This window comes from Watersipora subatra, chromosome 6 (genome assembly GCF_963576615.1).
Source record: "Watersipora subatra chromosome 6, tzWatSuba1.1, whole genome shotgun sequence".
NCBI classification, from domain to species: Eukaryota; Metazoa; Bryozoa; class Gymnolaemata; order Cheilostomatida; family Watersiporidae; genus Watersipora; species Watersipora subatra.
This window is the reverse complement of record NC_088713.1, coordinates 46829002-46849001: the sequence shown is the minus strand read 5'-3', so window position 1 is coordinate 46849001 and position 20000 is coordinate 46829002. Positions and strand designations below refer to the sequence as shown.

Here is a 20000-nt window from a genome sequence, read left to right as displayed (position 1 = left end):
ACTGAAATGCCTGCGTATTCAGCCATTCAAAATAGTAGGTTAAACAGCCGCATCCACTATACACCTGATAAACCATCCCTTAAAGCACATAAATTACATAATTTTTTTATCATATCTTTCAATAAATTAGAGTTTTATTTTTTATATAGTTAAATACATCAGAGTCTTGGCTTTCAAATGAGCCTACATTCAATACACAAAGACTAATAGAGTATAAAAACAGGGTGTCAAAAGTATGCCCTGCGATAAAAAAAACATTCGGCTGCGGTTCCCACAATGTGTTGTCATAATTATTATTTAGCCTTACGTCGTCAATCCCTTTCGCTGATATTAGAGCTGTGCTTTTCTGTGGCAATTGCTGCAGTTAAACTCAAAAAGCTAATTATAAACTAGGATTCCAAATAATCAACAATGCCTGGGGACCGTGCTAACGCCTGACCAATGCAAACACATGTTCTGGGTTAATTAATTATGCTTCAATAAATATACTATCTTTGATAAAAGTAATGAAATCACATCAATTAAATTTTGACTTGCAGTAGGGTCGCATTAGGAATACATGTCAAGTTCATTTTTGCAAGATCATGCTATGCTTGAAATTAATTAGTCTCAGTCGAGGGCACCCTCAACATCACAACAGAAAGAGAGGGCTAGTGGATAATATCGTCGAGCAAATATAGTTTGGTGCTTGGAATCTGAGTTATTTATCATTAAAATATTCTGTACATGGAGAGGTAATGACACTAATTCCTTTGTCATTTTCATTGATTCTTAGGAGTTGTCCTACCTTCACCTGCCACTCGCGTCATTATCGTAGTTGATAAATATAAGCGGTAAGCAAGAAAATAAGCGGTAAGAGCACACAACACCAAATATGAAATCAAATAATCAACAATGCCTGGGGATCGTGCTAACGCCTGACCAATACAAACACATCTTCTAGGTTAACTAATTATGCTTCAATAAATATACTGTCGTTGATAAAGGTAATGAAATCCCATCGATTAAGTTGTGGCCTGCAGTGGCGTCTCATTAGATTGATATGTTAAGTGCAGTTTCGTGAGATCACTCAATGTTTGAAATTAATTAGCCTCAGTGGTGCCCCTTAACATCCCAATAAAAAGAGAGGGCTATTGCATAATATCACGGGGGGGGGGGGATATAGTATGGTCTTGGAATCTGAGTTATTTATCATAGAAATAATCTGTACATGGAAAGGCAATGACACTGATTCTTTTATCATCTTCATTGTTTCTCCGGAGTTGTCCTACACTCGCCTGCCACTAGCCTCATTATCGCAGTCTATAAATATAAGCGGTAAGCAAGAAAATAAGCGGTAAGAGCACACAACACCGAATTTGAAAATTATGACGTCACAACTTTCAAGCCTATCCCATTGAGCATTTTTGCGGTCGAGCTCTGGGGAAATCCTGTAAACACCAACCAATGTCCGTCTCACTATGTCAAACAATGGCTAATTTGAAAGCTGAGATATTGAAGAACCTGAATAAGCTGAAACAGTACTTATGTAATTGATGTGCTTTAGAAAGGTACATCAGATCTTTACCTACAACAACTTGATCGGTTTTACTTGCCAGCTTCAAACCATTTCATGATTTCAACGAAATCTGCAATCGCCTTTGCATTTACCAAACTAAACAAAAATTGACTTGTCTCAAAAACCTGCACAGTGCCGAATTTGTTCTCAGGACTTCCAAATCTAGAGGCCGCAAGCGTAATCATTAAGCTCCATGAAATACTATTAGTTTATTGGGTAAATAGTCATTACATTGCTTAGGATTCTCAGATTTGAATTTTTTTTGCTTGGAGTTACTAACCAACACTGGTGACTATCACACATACTTATTGTTAAGATGGCCCAAAACACCGGTATTGTTTTAGTTAGTTTTGTAAAGATATAGCTAGTTATATAGGTAATTTTTTTAGTATACAATGTACTACAGTACAATGCCGAGAATTCACGTTGTAATTCTTAAAATAAACAAATGTTTTCCACATGCCGGGTTGTAATAAATTAATCATATCTATTAATTTTCATTTGATTTTTCAAAGTTTATTCTAGTTAGAGCTGGCCATTCTGATCTAAACTAATCGTTTATATTTTGCCAGCAGATATGGTGGCTGAGTGGTTAAGGTGATGGACTGCAAATCCATTTTCCTCTGGGAGCGTGGGTTCGAATTCCATCCTTGTTGGTATTTTGAATGACCTGCCATTAGCTTGCCATTCTTGTAATAGTTTAACCTAATTTGGAAGTTGGTAAGACTTTTATTTACCAAGATGAATGTCAATAGTTAAGGCAAATATTTTATTTTCAAAATAATGTTTTTTTAAATCTACACCATTTAAAAATAGCTACGATAATAACCGTCGGGTTTGTCCACTTGTCTGTCTGACCCCTTGCTAATGACTGATTCACACTGTAGCGTCGCATGTTAGCATTTTCTTTTGGGGTTCGTCATCAATTATATGAACCATAAACCAATAGCATCAATGAAGGAAGCGAATACGCCAGACAAGTTTGCAGTTATCAAGTTTTCCTAATACTCTGGCGAGCGTCGACAAGGGCTTGTATAATGTCAAGCATTTTGGTGATAGTAATTTGCTGTCACGGATAGCCTGATTAATCTATTTCTGCTTTTCGTAGTTGCTAGTTTTTTATAAGACTACTATTTGATTCAAGCCTTCAAAAACAAACGTGTTTCTTCATGGAAATTTAAAGAAAACAGAGCCAAACAAAAAATATTATAATAACAGCAAATATGTTCATTATACAACGCTGCACAGACAAGTGTGTTGCTGAATACACCGTACTGAGTCTATTATCATAACAGTACAGATACTCATTTTAATTCTGCTGCTAGCAGGAAAGATTAACTGTCAGACACCTATTACAGTCTCATATATCTAATAAAATAACTTATTGACACAATTTATTTTATTACAAAACTGTTTCAAATTTTCCATGCCATCATGTACCGTAGCTTCAAAGAAAACTCAGCTCAACTTAGTTTTGCAATAATTCTATAATGAAAGTCAAGGCACCAATTCCTTTATCGATGGAATCATATTCTGAAGTAACTTTCTGACAATGTTTATTTTAACACATCCCATGAAACATTGCATTGAATTTTAGTATACATTTGATAAATTTTGGCAATTAAGCTAGCAAAAATAATAAAAAATATAAATAATTAACACACAAAGGTATTACATTTTATAAAAAAATGTCACAAACATAAAAAGACAATGGATAGTCCAAAAAAATATTAAGAGGCAGACAGAGCTCTTAACAAAAAAACCCATGTCACAGAGTGTTTGTTAAGCAAACACGGATAGGTTTGTGATAGTATGAACATGCTATGCCATGTCACAAAATATCATGAATAAAGTGATTGCAAATGACAATCTCTCACAGTACACAGGTCTGCTAGCGTACTCATCATGATAAAGGTGAAACGAAATGAAGTATTTATTCTTATTATAGAAATAGTTCCTATTCATATTCTTGTTTGATACCAAACTAAAAATTGAAGTACTTCATAGAAAGTGGTTTTGAGGTGGTACTGAAACCGTGACTCTCACTTTATAAGGCCAACCCTCTACCACTTGCACCACTCAATTGCATTATGAAGCTGAAGAATAATTATAACTACAGCCTGTATTTCATAATGTTCCACAATGTTCCGCAATAGTTTGTGATACTCCGTGATGTTCCGCAATTGTCCAAGATATTCCGGGATGTTCCGTGACGTTCTGTGATGTTCCGCGATGTTCCGCGCTGTTCCGCAATAGTCTGAGATATTCCGGGTTGTTCCACGATGTTCTATGATGTTCCGCTATGTTCCGCGATGTTCCACAATGTTCCGTGATGTCCTGTGATGTTTCACGATGTTCCGTGATGTTCCACGATGTTCCGTGATGTTCCACGATGTTCCGTGATGTTCCACGATGTTCCGTGATATTCCATAATGTTTTGTGATGCTAAAGAAACTATCTCTCGATGGAAGAGTTATAAGTTCAGACTCACTGCAGCTTATTTAATATGAAAAATAGGTTCATATCAAACAGTTCCTGATTCAATTGGCAATCTTAAAACTTTTTTTATCATATAATTTTGCTAAAATTATCTTTATAAAAACTCAAAAATATGTCTTCACACGTATTAAGGACTATTTTCTTCATTGACCAAATTTACTGATTCTTATCATGAAACATATTGCTTTAAAAACAAAGTAAATCTCGAGCATCACCTGCCCTAAAACTAGTCTACATGTATATACATAGATTTTAGTGTTTGTATTTTAGTTACACCCAGTGTCCAGTTTTAGCGATTAAAATCTACCAATGAAAACCTGCATGGTACTAAATTTGATATGAGGATTGTCAAATCTAGAGGCAGCAAAATTTAATCATTAACCACCACAAAATACTACGATTTCATTGGGTAACTAGTCATTACATTGCTTAAGATTCCCATGCTTGAAGCATTTGCTTGGGGTTAATAACTACAACTGTTTACTGTTACCCATAGCTATTGTTGAGATGGCCCATAACACGGGTATTGCTTTAGTAAGGTTTCGTGAAGGTATAGTTTTTCAGAAAGTTAGTCGACTTTAATAGGTTATTATTTTAGTAAAATGCAGTACAGTAGAGTGCAATGCCGAGCATTTAGCTTGTAACTCATAAAAAATAGTTTTTCTGCATGCCAAATGGCAATGAATCATTTTTGATAAATTTATAATCTTTGATGGAATCTTTTCAAAAGTTTATATTGGTAACAACTGACCAATGTAAAATAAATTAAGCATTAAAACAAGTGACAGCAGATAAGGTGGTCGAGTGGTTAAGGTGATGGACTGCTAATCCATTTCCCTCTGGGAGCGTGGGTTCGAATCCCATCCTTGTTGATTTTTTGAAAGGAAACCTGCCATCTTTATAATAAGTAAAATTAACATTAGAAGTTGTTAAGGCTTTTGTTTACTAAGATGAATGGCAATAGCTAAGGCAATAATTTTATTTCCAACATAATTCTTTTGTAATGGACAGCTTTAAATATTAGACTGTATACCTAATCTTTTTATATAATTTATTTAATTTAAAAAAAAGAAATTAACCTTGTGACTCTAAAACAACAACAATGATGCCACAACAAAGCTGATAATGCTACATCAGTGTATGTGAGTGGTGCTATGGAATGATTTGGATGAGGTGTTGCTTGGTCGTTGCGATGCATCCAGTCATGAGGCGGTGCAGTGTCGGCCGATGGTTTCACTGCCGTTTCATGGGTGAGCCTTCCAGAATGGTTTAGGTCCTTCTACGCTTCCATCTAGGGCAGAACAGCTGAGCACACTGGTCTCTGTGTATTTGTGTTGTGAAAATATACAGTAAATTAGACAACATCACTATTTGGTTCAAAAGTACTAGGTATTTACTATTTAATATATCATGCAATTTCTGATTTTATTATTTCCTTGTTATACCAACTTGAATTATTTGTCTGTTAGTATTTTCTTAGAAACATGTATTCTTCATTAGTTAGATACCGCTGAAGCGAGACAGTTCATTCAGTGTTTCTAAGCTACTATAAGATTAGCCATACCAGACTAATAAGGGACAACAAGTAATGGTTCCACTAATAACTTTTTTATAAACTTATTTCTTATCGCACTCACAACTTATATGCCGAATTTTTCAAATTTTAGTCATAACATTGTGACTTTTATTTTAGTTTTTACGGTGCATATCAGAGTACTGGCACAAATAATAAACTAACACACTCAACCTCACCACAGTTGTGTATAGTTCCACCGCATTCGTCAACACAACCCTTTATTTATTACCTGGTATAGCGATATGTTTTATAATCTACACCACAGCAAAAAAAAATTTACGATAAAAACAGCCCTGTTTGTCCACTCGCCTGTCTGGAGCCTTGCTAAAGGCAGAATCGCACTATATTCATCATCAATTATAAGAAATGTAAACCAATAGCATTAATTAATGCAAATACGCCGGAAAAGTTTGCAGTTATTAAACTTTCCTGATATTTTGTCAAGCATTGACGAGGTCTTTTTATAATTTGAAGCACTTTGATGACAGTAATTTGCAGTCGCGTATAGCGAGATTAAAATGTTTTTGCTTATCAAAGTTGCTAGGATTTTGTAGTACTAATATTTGATTCGAGCCCTCACAAACAAAATGTTTTTCGGCAAAAATCTGAAAAAAATTAGAACCATATGTCACAAAGTATTTGTTAATGCAATTGCTGATAGATTTGTGTAATAAGTTTATGATAGTGTAAACAATATTATCATAGTCCATCACTGAAGTATTTTGTCATAAACACCAAAATACGCCGATATAGTGTGAACCTGTCTTCAGAACATTAGGAGAAAACACTGCCTCATACAGGAATCAAACCGAGGGCATTAGATTTAATGTTAATAACATTGCCAATGCACCATCAAGTCACCAAGCCACAATATACCTTGCATAAAGTGATTGCAAATGAAAATCTCTCACAGCGCACAGGTCTGCTAGCATACTCATCATGATCAAGGCAAAGGGAAATAAAAAAACTATTTGGCACATATAATAATTTAAAATATTCATTCCTATTATAGAAATAGTTCCTATTCATATTCTTGTTTGATACCTTCACACCAAACTGTCAAGTGAAGTACTTCATAGAAAATGGTTTTGAGGTGGTACTGAAACCGTGACTCTCACTTTGCAAGGCCAACCCTCTACCACTTGCATCACTCAACTGCATTATGAAGCTGAAGAATAATTATAATTACCGCTTGTATTTCATGATATACTGTGATGTTCCACGATGTTCCGCGATAGTTCGGGATATTCCGTGATGTTCCGCGATACTCTGTGATATTCTATGATTTTCCATGATGTTCTGTGATGTTCCGCAATGTTCCGCAATGTTCTGTGGAGTTAAGCGCGGTTCTGCGATGTTCCGCTAAGTTCCTCGAAGTTCCGTGATGTTTCGTAATGTTAACAAATTCTCACTTAATACAAAGGTCATAAGTTCAGACTCACTAAAGCTTAGTTAATATGAAAATAGGTTTATATCAAGCAATTCCTGATTCAATTGTCAAGCTTTAAACTTTTGTTTTCTATTTAATTTCACCAAATCTCTCTGATTAAAAACTCAAAAATCTTCCTTCACATGTATTAGGGGCAATTGTATTTATAGACAGCATTCGCCAATTGTTGTCATGGAACAATTTGCTTTGAAAATGAAATAAATATCAAACATTAGCTTGCCTATTGCTAGTCAACATATATATACATGAATTTCAGTGTTTGTTTTTTGTTGCACCCTGTATCCAGTTATAACAATTAAAACCTACCAATGAAAAACCTGCATGGTACTAAATCTGTTCTTGGAACCACCAAATCCAGAGGCTGCAAACTTAATCATTAAGCTCTATGAAATACTATGAGTATATTGGGTAACTAGTCATTACATTGGTTAAGATTCTCACGCTTGAAGTGTTTGTTTGGGGTTAATAACTAGCACTGTTGACGAATACACATAAATATTGTCAAGATGGCTCAAAACAAGGGTATTGTTTGACTGAAGTTTTGTAAAAACATGGCTTTCCAGGAAAGTTACTCCATTTTATTAAGTAATTAATTTAGTACAATGCAGTACAATAGAGTGCAATACTGAGCATGCACCTTGTCATTCATAAAAAAACAATAGTTTTTTCAAAAGCAAGATTGCAATCAATTATTTTTTTCGAAGTTTATAACCTTGGTGGAATCTTTTCAAAAGTTTATCTTTATAATAACTGACCAATGTAAACTAAATTAAGCATTTATAAGGTGACTTAGCAGAAAAGGTGGCTGAGTGGTTAAGGCGTTAGACTGCTAAACCATTTCCCATTTGGAGCATGGGTTCGAATCCCATCATTGTTGATATTTTGAAAGGTATCTTGCCACTTTTTTGGTAATCAAAACCAACAACATTTGGTTTTGGCTGCTCTGGGCTAGCGCCAACCAATGCCTGCCAAAAAATCTTTTTTTAGTATTAATTTTGGAAGTTTTTTGCTTCTCAATTATATGCGATGTCGTTGTAGTTACTTTCAATAAAATTCTGTTTTACCCAGCAAGAAAAGACACATGTTGTGATTATAATGGTTTATTCCTACAGATTTGTCATTTTTTACATTAATTACCCAACAAATAGATTGTAAATTTTATATGCGTACTGTACATATTAAAAATTAAAACCATAATAGAATATTAACCTTAGTAACTGCAGTAACTTTAGTGTATTTAGTGGTTATGATCTGCAACAAATCGTAAGATTGCTATGTTCAGTACCTACGGTATGAAGATTTTAGGTTAGAGACAAAAGTATAACATAAAATTTGAGTTTAACATGAATGAACTTAGCTAAATAAACACGTACTTTAAGTTTATAGTTAAACTCAAAGCTCAAGGTAAAGTATAAGTAGTATAGTAGGAGCAGATCTACACACATTTGCACTTAAAGTTGGATTTTGGGTACATTTTAGCCCGAGAACCTCGGAGAATGGTGTTGTCTGATGGAAAGTTTGGGGAGGGGTAGGTGTGTGAGTGTTGGGAGCTAAGGTTATGAAGTTTGAGAGGAATTGTGGGAAGGATGCGGTGCTGGTCGAGAGGAATTGTGGGAAGGATGACGTGAAGAGGGCGATGGTTTCGGGTTTCGATGCGATGGGTTTGGGGTTTGGGTGTCGACGAGTTGAGCGATCGATCGTCGAATGGTTGGGGTTGGGTTGGCGACCGGTGGGGTGAACGGTGTTATGTCGTTTAAGTTGAATGAACGCTGATGTTGGACGAGTTCGGGTGTGTCTATTCGTGGAATCGGTTAAGTCTCCCTTCGTTATAAAACTCTTTAAAGATGAGTAATAAGAAAGGGGCAAGTCGAATGATTTATTCATTATGAAAAATTTCTTCTGAGAAGACATGAAAAGTCTTCATAGAAAACTAGATGATATAATTCAAATTTCTCCACTACTATTTATTAGTTTTGGATTTTTTTCGGGTAACGGTGAATTTTTACGAAATATAATTCAATTAGAACATAACCCCTCGGATTGTACTTATGGTATAGCTAGTTATGAAATTATTCAAAGGTTGGGAATTACTGAACGACTTGTTCAATGGGCTAATCCATCTTCACGGTTAGCGAGATATTGTGTAGGCAACTCAGCTCGTTCAAGGTTTTGTGGATGGAGAGCATTGCCTATTAAGTTTGTTTGTCATCATCCACAATTTGAAGAAAATAACGGTAGATTTACAGCTCCAATTAATACTTCCACTACTCGATCCACCATCAGAACTACACACACATCCAAAATTCCTACCACCACCACAACTACACTCGCTAGTACAATTCCTACCACCACCACAACTACACTCGCTACCATCATTCTAGCAAGTGGAATCACAACTCTTCCATCATCTGAAAGTCTTAAGGAAAATATAACTAATATCCTATTTGTACCAATAGCCTTAAGATTATATAATCCGAATAATGAAGAAAAAGAATATGGAAATGAAAGTTTTTCTGTAGAAAGATCCACCATCAGAACTACACACATTTCCACAATTCCTACCAACATTGCAACTACGGACGTTACCACTATTCCAGTGAGCAGAATGACAACTCAGACATCATCTGAAAATCTTAAGGAAAATATAACTGATATCTTATTCATACCAAGAGCCTTAAGATTATATAATCCAAGTAATAAAGAAAGAGAGTATTGAAATGAAAGTTTTTCTGTAGACAAATTACAGGATGTCGAAATTTTTTATCATAATCACATGCTGCTGCTAAAGTTGTAATCTAATTTTCATGCTTTCCTAAATTTTTATTCCACAATGAAAATGATATGTGAATATTGTATTGATTTTATTTTAATAATAGTATCTTAAAATATACAACAAAATATAAATTCTCCATCTTTGGAGATGAAGATTTTATTTCTAAAGGTTCTATTGATTTGCATATATATTCATTCAAAAAAAGTTCTTTCTTATAAATACTAATTGCCAGTTTTCTGTGGAGTTGAAGAGCTTGTCACTTCAGAATATTGTAATTCTTTCTTATCGAGATAGAAGTATGTGTTGCTTGACTCGCTTTTCTCATCAACTTCTTTTTGTTTTGCATCATCACTGTTTAAATATATAAAACATTGAGGAATGGGAAAGGATGAAATAAATGGATAACTATATATCTTTGGTTTTAAAATTCTCAAAATCTATTTACCAAAATATACATTGAGCTAAGCCATCAAATACGTCTTGTCCACATGTACAGGAAGGTAATCCGTCTATAGGATAATCCAATGGTAAATCCAATTGCAACTCCGTTTCACTATTTTGAGAGTTTGTTTCTTTCGAGTTGTTTTTTCATCAGTTTCCTTACCATCTTCTTGATACCTGTTTAATTTTTTGAAAAACCATTGAAAATTGAAAAAAGATGATGTATATAAAATGAATAATTATATATTCATATAAAACTTTAGAATTTAAAATTTCAAAATGTACTTGCCAATGTACACATTGTGCTAATCCATCATATACATGCTACATGTACAGGAAAGTAGTTCGTGTGTACAATATTCCCATGGTGTAGCCCAAATTTGAAGACAACTATCTGTACATTTCCATTCTGACATTTTACCCTTCTCAGAATTCTGTTAGCTTATGAAGAGTGTTATGATAATAATGATTCGTTCTCGATTGCTTTATGTAGTTGAACGTCTGTAAAACGCTTGAGTGAGTTTAATGAAAATTTATAAATAGATTACAAAACATTCCTCTATGCTTACAATTTCGCGAAAATGAATTTCGCGAAATTACACATATATATTATATAGTCAACTTTCGCGAAATTGAATTTCGCGAAAGTGAATTTCGCGAAATTGGATTTAGCGAAATTTCACATCATATATATTATATAGTCAACTTTCGCGAAATTGAATTTCGCGAAAGTGAGTTTCGAGAAATTGGATTTCGCGAAATTTCACATCATATATATTATATAGTCAACTTTCGCGAAATTGAATTTCGCAAAATTGGATTTCGCGAAATTTCACATTATATATATTATATAGTCAACTTTCGCGAAATTCAATTTCGCGAAAATCTGTTTACTATTTTCACCTCATTAATTCCTTTGGACACACCCATCATTCTTCGATTCACTATATAAGCATTGCATGATCTGATGGAATATTCTGCCTCCTTAACCATCTCTTGATGCCTACTTATATACAGACTTGAGAATTTGGGTCGATCGAGCGTTGATACCATAAGGCTTGTATGCTTCAGCTAGAATTCTGTTAGCCGGCTACTCGCGATTAAGTTCGTTGAGTGTCGCTGTGTTCAGGCTGTTGTGTGGACAAGCGCCTTGGCATTCGACCTGATTGTTTTCCTAGGTTTACCTATGGAATTCTCCTGTTTGGTTTGGCTTAACCATTCCATAACAGTCTCTCGACCAGTAAATAGATGAAGATGATGAACTAGTAAAGGGGCATACATGGATTAATATGTGGATTATTTTGAGGATAGCTCCAACTCAGCGTGAGTATATCAATATATAAAACTTATATCAAAAAAGTAAATAATATTCGGTTGTATTTTTTACCAAGTTTATTTCGATATAAAGTATATATGTATATTCAATTGTAAAATATAGAAAAAAATTTATGTCAGTTCTTCTAGTAATTTAACAATTTGGGAAGTTCCTTGAATATGTACATTGTCAATACCTTCATTTTCTTTGTTATTAAGACTTTTACTAGTTTTTCCATTCCAATCATATCTATCTAGTATAGTTTTTCGAACTACATGATCTCGTGTATCGGTTTCAGAAATTTTTAGCATAACTGTTAGAAAATCTTCTATTGAACATCCTCTGCTCCAAAATACTGCAAAGAGAAGACAGTAATCTCCACATGTTGTTGAAAGAAATCCTTGGAGTAGAACATCATTCCATTTAATTAACTTTATTCCAGAAAGTTTTAAGATTTGAGCGACATCTGGATATGTTGAAGGATCTCGTCCTGTTGAATCGAAATAATTAATTTCGGATTTTGTTCGAATAACTCCTATCCAGTGTTCTCCTGGTTGATAAGAATAGTGTGTGTTAAAAATATATATTCCTTCATTCGATAAAAATTGTTCTTTAAATTCATTTCTTGCACAGACAGCAAAAAATTATTATTAGTCATGTGATCTTGGGAAAGAACATTGAAAATATTTGCTGTATTCATCCTTAGAATATGCTTCCACCACTGAGTCGAACGCTAAAGTCAGAAGCGATTTCCATCATTCCATCTTTTTGTATATCTGTATTAAGATAGACATTTTCTGGTGTTGCAGCCCAAAAACCGATATCGATTGTTAGTGAAACATGTCTCATTAAATGAAAACCTTCGGATGAGAGATCTCCTGTCAAATCGAAAGCGTATATTGCAAGTCCAGTTTCATATTCAGTCAGTCCAATACCACTTCCTTCAGAAGAAAGATCTTTTCCCATTGCAATTAGAAGTTGTACATATGGTCGAGTATACATTCTATTTTCAAAATTTGGAGTATATCGTTTTCCAAAAGGTAGTCCATCAATTTGTAGTTCTACATGACTCACATCGTAATGACCAAATTTGAAAGGATTACGATTGTATGATCCATTTTCTCCATCGTGTGATGAAAGTGAAACAAGTATTAAATTTGGTCTAAGTGTGTTATCAGCAATTTTAATTTGAGTATGGGTTAATCCAGTATTCACATTATAAGATCTGGTGTATACCCGAGAAAGAGGATACTTTGCATTAACACCATTAGGTAGTTTTTCGTTATGTAAAAGCTGAATTGTTTGGTTGATTTCTAATTTTCGAAGATGAAGTACACATTTCGTCAACTTTACTTTTCCCCCTCCTCCAGGAGCAGCTGCTGCTGCCATCAAACAATAACTTGGTTTACTTTGGTCTAGTTCTAATTTTTAATTCAATCCTGGAATGAGATATCTTTCCTGTTGAAAAATGCTAAGATGGAGTCGTCCAAAAAACTCAAATGTGTTTGATCCTCTAATAAGATTCTTTCTTGCTGTAGTCGCAGTATTATCGAAATCCACACCATCTTTTGCAAGATTATCATCTTGAAACCATCCTTCTGCTTTTAATTGGTATTGTTTTGCTTCTCTGCTATTATTGAGAAGGGTTTCTATGAACGATCTCATAGGATAATCACTTGAATGTTCAACAACGGATCCATTAATTTTGAATGTTGCTGTTTTGATTAGCGAATGAAAAACGCATCCCCTGGTACAACATTTACGTTAGCAACAGCATTGTCTAAATTGGAACCATCGTCCTTGACTACTTTTCCTTCGATTTGCAAATATGAATTACTTAAATCGATATAGTGATCTACATCTCCAGGTATTTCAATTTCAATTGGTCCATATTCACTGAGTCGTGACGGACCTAATTCACTATAATATCCGTGCTACACCGAACTATGTGTGCCCGGAACAACAAATATACCCAAACTTTCGTTTATCGTAAAAGGAGAACCCGATATTTTTAAACCTGTTGAACCAATCTCTCCAGAACTCATCTTTCACTATTGATGTATGTCAATGAAATGAACTAAAAAATATTGAGTTAGTAATATATAAAACATTTAAAAAAATATTTGGAGTGGCTTTTCTCCGTCGCTTTGCAGGTTTGCTACGGTTATTTAATTTTCTTTTCCCAGGTTTTCTAACTCTTGGAATTACTACTTCATCTGTTTCTTCTTCTTCTTCTTTTGGTCTCTCTACCATGTTATTAAGATAATTGCATGCAGCATCTAACACTTTTTTCCCTAATGAGATAGCCATTTTTTTTGCTAGAGGCGCAACAGCTTTTGCTAATTTTTTAAATATTCCTGATAGTCGTCCATTTCCCATCACTCTTTTTCCTTTATATGGTGTCAATCCACCATTTCCTGTTTGATTAGACGTGTAATATTGAATGGAAAAGTTTTTTGAGTCTTCTGGAGTATATGGAATTAATATGGAATTCATTGTTTCTTTCTGAAATGAACCGTTAGTATAACCTTCTCTCCATCAAATGGTACTTTTTCTCCATCATCACTTGTTATAAGGGTCTCTATCACATCAGTAGAAATTTTATCTACTTCAACGTAATGCACTTGACTGAATTCTGTATAAACTCGAGAGAACTTCTTTCCACTTACTGGGACAACTCGTAACAATCGTACATTTGCATCTCCAACGAGTCTGTTACTTACAATTGATGAATATACGTATAATGATGTAAATCCATAGTTGATATCCGGAGATGTGATGTTTTCGTGTTTTCCCGCATTATAAGTTATCTTCGGATCTAATCCTAAAATATTTGCGAAATCTTGTGAAAACGAAACCTGAACACTCGAATCTCTTACATACAACATAGATTTGTTGGATATTTTGTCGTATTCGAATTCTATAGTTGGATGGAGATTGAAGGATTTTAGAACATCATGAGCTCATTAAATTACTTCATCTATATCTTCGTATCTTCCATTTCCAATTTTTATGTCGAAACGACGAAATCTCCCAATAAGTTCCGCTTTTGTGATGCTTATTATCCCTTCTACTACATTTGGCCAATTATTTGAAAACGATATATCTTTTAGAGCAACTTCCCATTGTCCTTCTGTAAAATCTACATATCTGGCTAGTCTAACTGTAAAGTTTGAATTAGTATTTTTAGGAAAGTCACTAAAACTAGCATCAAAAGGAAGAGTTACGAACTCCGACATTTTCAATTCTTTCAATGAAGTTCAATTCCTTATCATCCTCTTTTATTTAACAAAGTCTCTTTCATTGACCCAGCTATTGAATGAATCAGGATATCCCATCCATTTAACGAGTATTTCCTTTGTTCTTCCTCGTTTCCGAGATTTGAGAATTTTCTCGATTCGAAAAAATGCGGGTTTTTTTACTTTCTGTAGTTCATCTTCATAAAAAGTTCTATCAACCGGTTCGTTTGCCAAATCACGTAATTTATAGATAATCGGTCTTTCAAAATCAAGTACTTCTGTAATTTTAAAAACTTCAACCGTCCAATTTATTGTGAAACCTCTTTCGAAAGCTGTTCTAGCTTTACTAATACGAACGTAATCATCAATATTGAATTTGGGAGTACTGTCAGAACTATATTCTCCATTTTCATAAATCCTATTCCAGATTCTTTCTTGATTTTCATAATTTACATCATTCGGTTTTATTACTAATGTTGTGTGAATAGTATTGTTATATGCTTTTACAATTTGTGGTAAAACATCAATATATCTACGTTCATCCGAATATGTCATGAATCTATACATCTTCATCCGTAATGTTTTGTTGAATCGTTCTATGATGGAAGCTTTAATTGTCTCATTCTCAGATGTAAACCATTTTACTTTATTTTCTTTCAAAACTTTTTTGACATCTCGATTATTAAACTCTTTTCCTTTGTCTGTTTGAAAAACTCTATAATTAGGTCCACCCATTACTTTTTTTAAGGCTTTTGCTACCAATATACCTGATTTGTTAACAAGAGGCTCTACCCATGCTTTTCTTGAAAAAACATCAATCATTGTGAGTAAAAATGTAATTCCATCATTTTCAGCTCGATGAGATCTAACATCCATTAAATCAGCCTGTAATTGTTCACCAACTCCTGCAATAATTGTAGGTCTTCTTCTAAATTTCGTTTTTATTTGTTTGTGTAACGTATAAGCATCTTCACCACTTAACCAATCTCTAACTTCTTGTTCGCTTTCTTTTCGCCGAAGTGCTTCAATCATTTTTCGTGCTCCACCTAATGAAGATGGTAGATCCGGGGTATAATAGAATTCATTTAGTAAGTCGTCCATTTTCCTCTTGTTCCTACATAAGGTTTTCGTGAAGACGATCTATTCGAATTGGATTTTGATTTATTTGATAAATTCGAGTTCGACTCCTTGATAATTTTTTCAAATAAGTTATATTGTTTCTCAAATGAACTTGGAGAAAAGGGAGAAGATACAATTGAACTATCTTTAACTCGAATCTTTCTTTCAAGAAGATTTCGTAAGTTCTCAGGTTTAATCTCTCCTGTAGAACCTGTTATTTTCCCGGTTAAAGAATCATAATTTCCAGACATTTCCAATTTTTCCAGAAGTTTTTTCGCTTTAGTTTGATCTTGTTTTGAACCGAAGTCTTCAACTATTGAAGAAATGGAATAAGATCTAGAAGAATTTGACGATGGTTCTTCTTCGTTTAACTTCGGTGGTAATAATGTGTCTTCTTTTTTTGGCGAATCTTTTAAAACTGTAGAGACTTGAGACGAATTATCTTCGGGTAATTCAGGTGTATCTTTCTTTAGAGTTTCTTTTGAATTTTGTGGAGCTGAAGGTGTTTGTGACATCATTGAAATCGGTTTTCGAATAGTCGGAGACTGTTGAATTGGATAACTCCGAATTGAATTCATTTCATCTAAAAAAATTTTAGGTTCAGCTGCATACAAATTAACTTTGTTATAGTCTGAAATAGTGTTATCGTTATTAATTTGACGCATCCTATCTCTGGTCTCCTTAACCTTACTTACTCTTGGATTTTCTAATGGATTAAAACGAAGTGACGAACTATAGCCATCATTGATAATTTTTGAATCCTGTTGACTTTTAAATTGGTTCCTTTTTTACTCGTCTTCAGAAACCAAAAAAAATTTTTTTGTGTATTTAGGAAAGCTCATTTTCCTGCTGAATGATTAATACAAGTTGAGGGATGGCTTAATAATCCGTTTCAATAATCCTCTTCCGTTTTGCAAAATCTTCCGTTTATATTTAAGCGGTTTGTTTTCATCGATAATATTCATCAACTCCTTTTTATGTTGACTCAGAGAATGGTATTGATTTTTCGTTAAAGGTACATTCCCATATATAATATTTTTAACAATTTCAAGTAATGTTCTAATTACTTCTTCTTTCATATGAGGTAAAGCAGAACTTGCAAGTTCATTAGTAAGACTGTTCAGTATTTGCAGAATTACTCTGTTTTTTTTCATTCTCTTAGAAAGTGGAGAATTATCCATGATAACTTAATTATCTTTTTTTCGTGGTTTAAACAATCCTCCGAGCAATGGTTCAACTAATCCTGGGAGTATAGCACCCGCGATCGGACCTAGTAAAGCCGATAAAAACCCTCCTTTTTGCAAAAGTTGTTTCTTTTCCAAATTCAATGTTCTAGGACTAATCAGTCGAGCGATGTTCGTACTTTGTCGACTCAAAGCTTTATACTGAGCAACAGTTAGTCGTTCTTTTCTTTTAATGAGTAATTTCACACAATCAATAATTGCTAAAATTAAATCCGTTTTAGCATTTTTAATAACTGATTGTTGAGAAGAAATATAATCTCCAACTAGAGATAATAAAGTTAGTAAATTTCGTTGAATTCTTTTTGTTTCAGCCATATCTATGTGATAATTTTAGTGATGTTATAGTAATCACTCAGAGAAAGATACAGAAGTAGTATGATGATTATTTAAAGAGAACTTGGAATATATACTTGTTTTATTTAATTATGGAATACCAATCAAAATCGTTTGCCTAATTAAGCTTATAAATAATCATAGGCGTAGAGTCAACAGGAGGGAAATTTCCCATAATTCTCAGTGTATCATCGGTTTCTTGTCGGAGGTCCAGTCTCATGAAGGAATATGGTGAAGATGTTGCATCTCGGTAGGATTCCTGAAAATATTTAACTTGTCCAGGAAAAACTTGTTTTCCTAAAAATGTGATTGATGTAGAATCTCTGGGGTTTTTTCCTATAAAAAATAGTGACTATTCAACGAAATTGTTCTAAGTTTACCAAAGAATAAGTTTTGGGTAATAGTAAAAATACTAATATTTAGATGGTGACTTTCTCGAGTATACAAATTGTTAGCCATCTTGATATTTGATGATAATTCCTCCATTAGATCATCAATGATCATCGATCTATTTTCTCCATCTTTGGGAAAAGTACTCGGATCTTTCAATCCTTCATGAAATTCCACTCCTTTCATATCCTCAAAAGCTTCCTGCCATATTCCATAGCAATATATAATTTCGATTGGAGAAGGGGTAGATATTAATTGAGATTGTTCAATCAACCGTTTAACAAGTTGAGTTTTTCCTGATCCTGTTGGTCCTGTTATCATAGATGTGAAAGGAGAATGTAACCTCACATCAATTGATTGTAGTCCGTCTTTCTCCATGTTTTGATAATTACTAACATTGAAGTTTTCATTTCAACTAATTATAATGATGAGGAGATGTTTCAAAAATCACACTTTCATTATTCATAAGATTTTGAAAAATAACTTCTACATAGTTCACAGTAGCATTCATCTTTTCTCCTGTAATCCGAATAAAAAAATATTCAATCAAAGATGAAGCTACAGTTATTGCAAGTAATATTAAAACCACTCCAAAAAATTGAATCAGACTTTGTCGAAGCAGTTTTGATGTAGATTTAGTGATGTTATCAAAATGTTTATGTACGTAATAATACAGCCTCGTCAACTAATCCATCTGTATTATCTTTTTCTTCTTCACAAGATTTGTAAATTTTAGAATTATCCTTATGAATAGTTTCCATAATTTTATATATTTTTATATTCCTTCTAGTTGAACTTCTCAATGATATATAATGTTTCTATATAAAACTCTTAACTTATAAATAGTGAATGGACAGTTAATCGATTCCACGAATAGATACGCCCGAACTCGTCCAACATCAGCGTTTTCTTCATTATTCGGATTATATAATCTTAAGGCTGTTGGTACAAATGGGATATTAGTTATATTTTCCTTAAGATTTTCAGATGATGGAAGAGTTGTGATTCCACTTGCTAGAATGATGGTAGCGAGTGTAGTTGTGGTGGTAGTAGGAATTGTACTAGCGAGTGTAGTTGTGGTGGTGGTAGGAGTTCTGGATGTGTGTGTAGTTCTGATGGTGGATCGAGTAGTGGAAGTATTAATTGGAGCTGTAAATCTACCGTTATTTTCTTCGAATTGTGGATGATGACAAACAAACTTAATAGGCAATGCTCTCCATCCACAAAACCTTGAACGAGCTGAGTTGCCTACACAATATCTCGCTAACCGTGAAGATGGATTAGCCCATTGAACAAGTCGTTCAGTAATTCCCAACCTTTGAATAATTTCATAACTAGCTATACCATAAGTACAATCCGAGGGGTTATGTTCTAATTGAATTATATTTCGTAAAAATTCACCGTTAACCGAAAAAAATTCAAAACTAATAAATAGTAGTGGAGAAATTTGAATTATATCATCTAGTTTTCAATAAAGACTCTTCATGTCTTCTCAAAAGAAATTTTTCATAATGAATAAATCATTCGACTTTCCCCTTTCTTATTACTCATCTTTAAAGAGTTTTATAACGAAGGGAGACTTAACCGATTCCACGAATAGACACACCCGAACTCGTCCAACATCAGCGTTCATTCAACTTAAACGACATAACACCGTTCACCCCACCGGTCGCCAACCCAACCCCAACCATTCGACGATCGATCGCTCAACTCGTCGACACCCAAACCCCAAACCCATCGCATCGAAACCCGAAACCATCGCCCTCTTCACGTCATCCTTCCCACAATTCCTCTCGACCAGCACCGCATCCTTCCCACAATTCCTCTCAAACTTCATAACCTTAGCTCCCAACACTCACACACCTACCCCTCCCCAAACTTTCCATCAGACAACACCATTCTCCGAGGTTCTCGGGCTAAAATGTACCCAAAATCCAACTTTAAGTGCAAATGTGTGTAGATCTGCTCCTACTATACTACTAGTATATATTATCACTAACATGCACAACAAATTTGATATCTTTTCACTCAAACAATATCAGGCTTTTATGAAACATAAAAAT

General features: G+C 34.1%; 1 protein-coding gene and 1 non-coding gene across 2 annotated transcripts in view; one reads left to right on the top strand and one right to left on the bottom strand.

Annotated features, from left to right (window-relative positions):
* LOC137398681 (uncharacterized) overlaps nt 1–20000 on the bottom strand; it is a 35139-nt gene that overhangs the window by 7996 nt on the left and 7143 nt on the right. The window lies entirely within an intron of this gene.
* Nucleotides 4848–4929, top strand: Trnas-gcu (transfer RNA serine (anticodon GCU)). Its single transcript has one exon. It is a non-coding gene; the product is annotated as a tRNA-Ser (tRNA).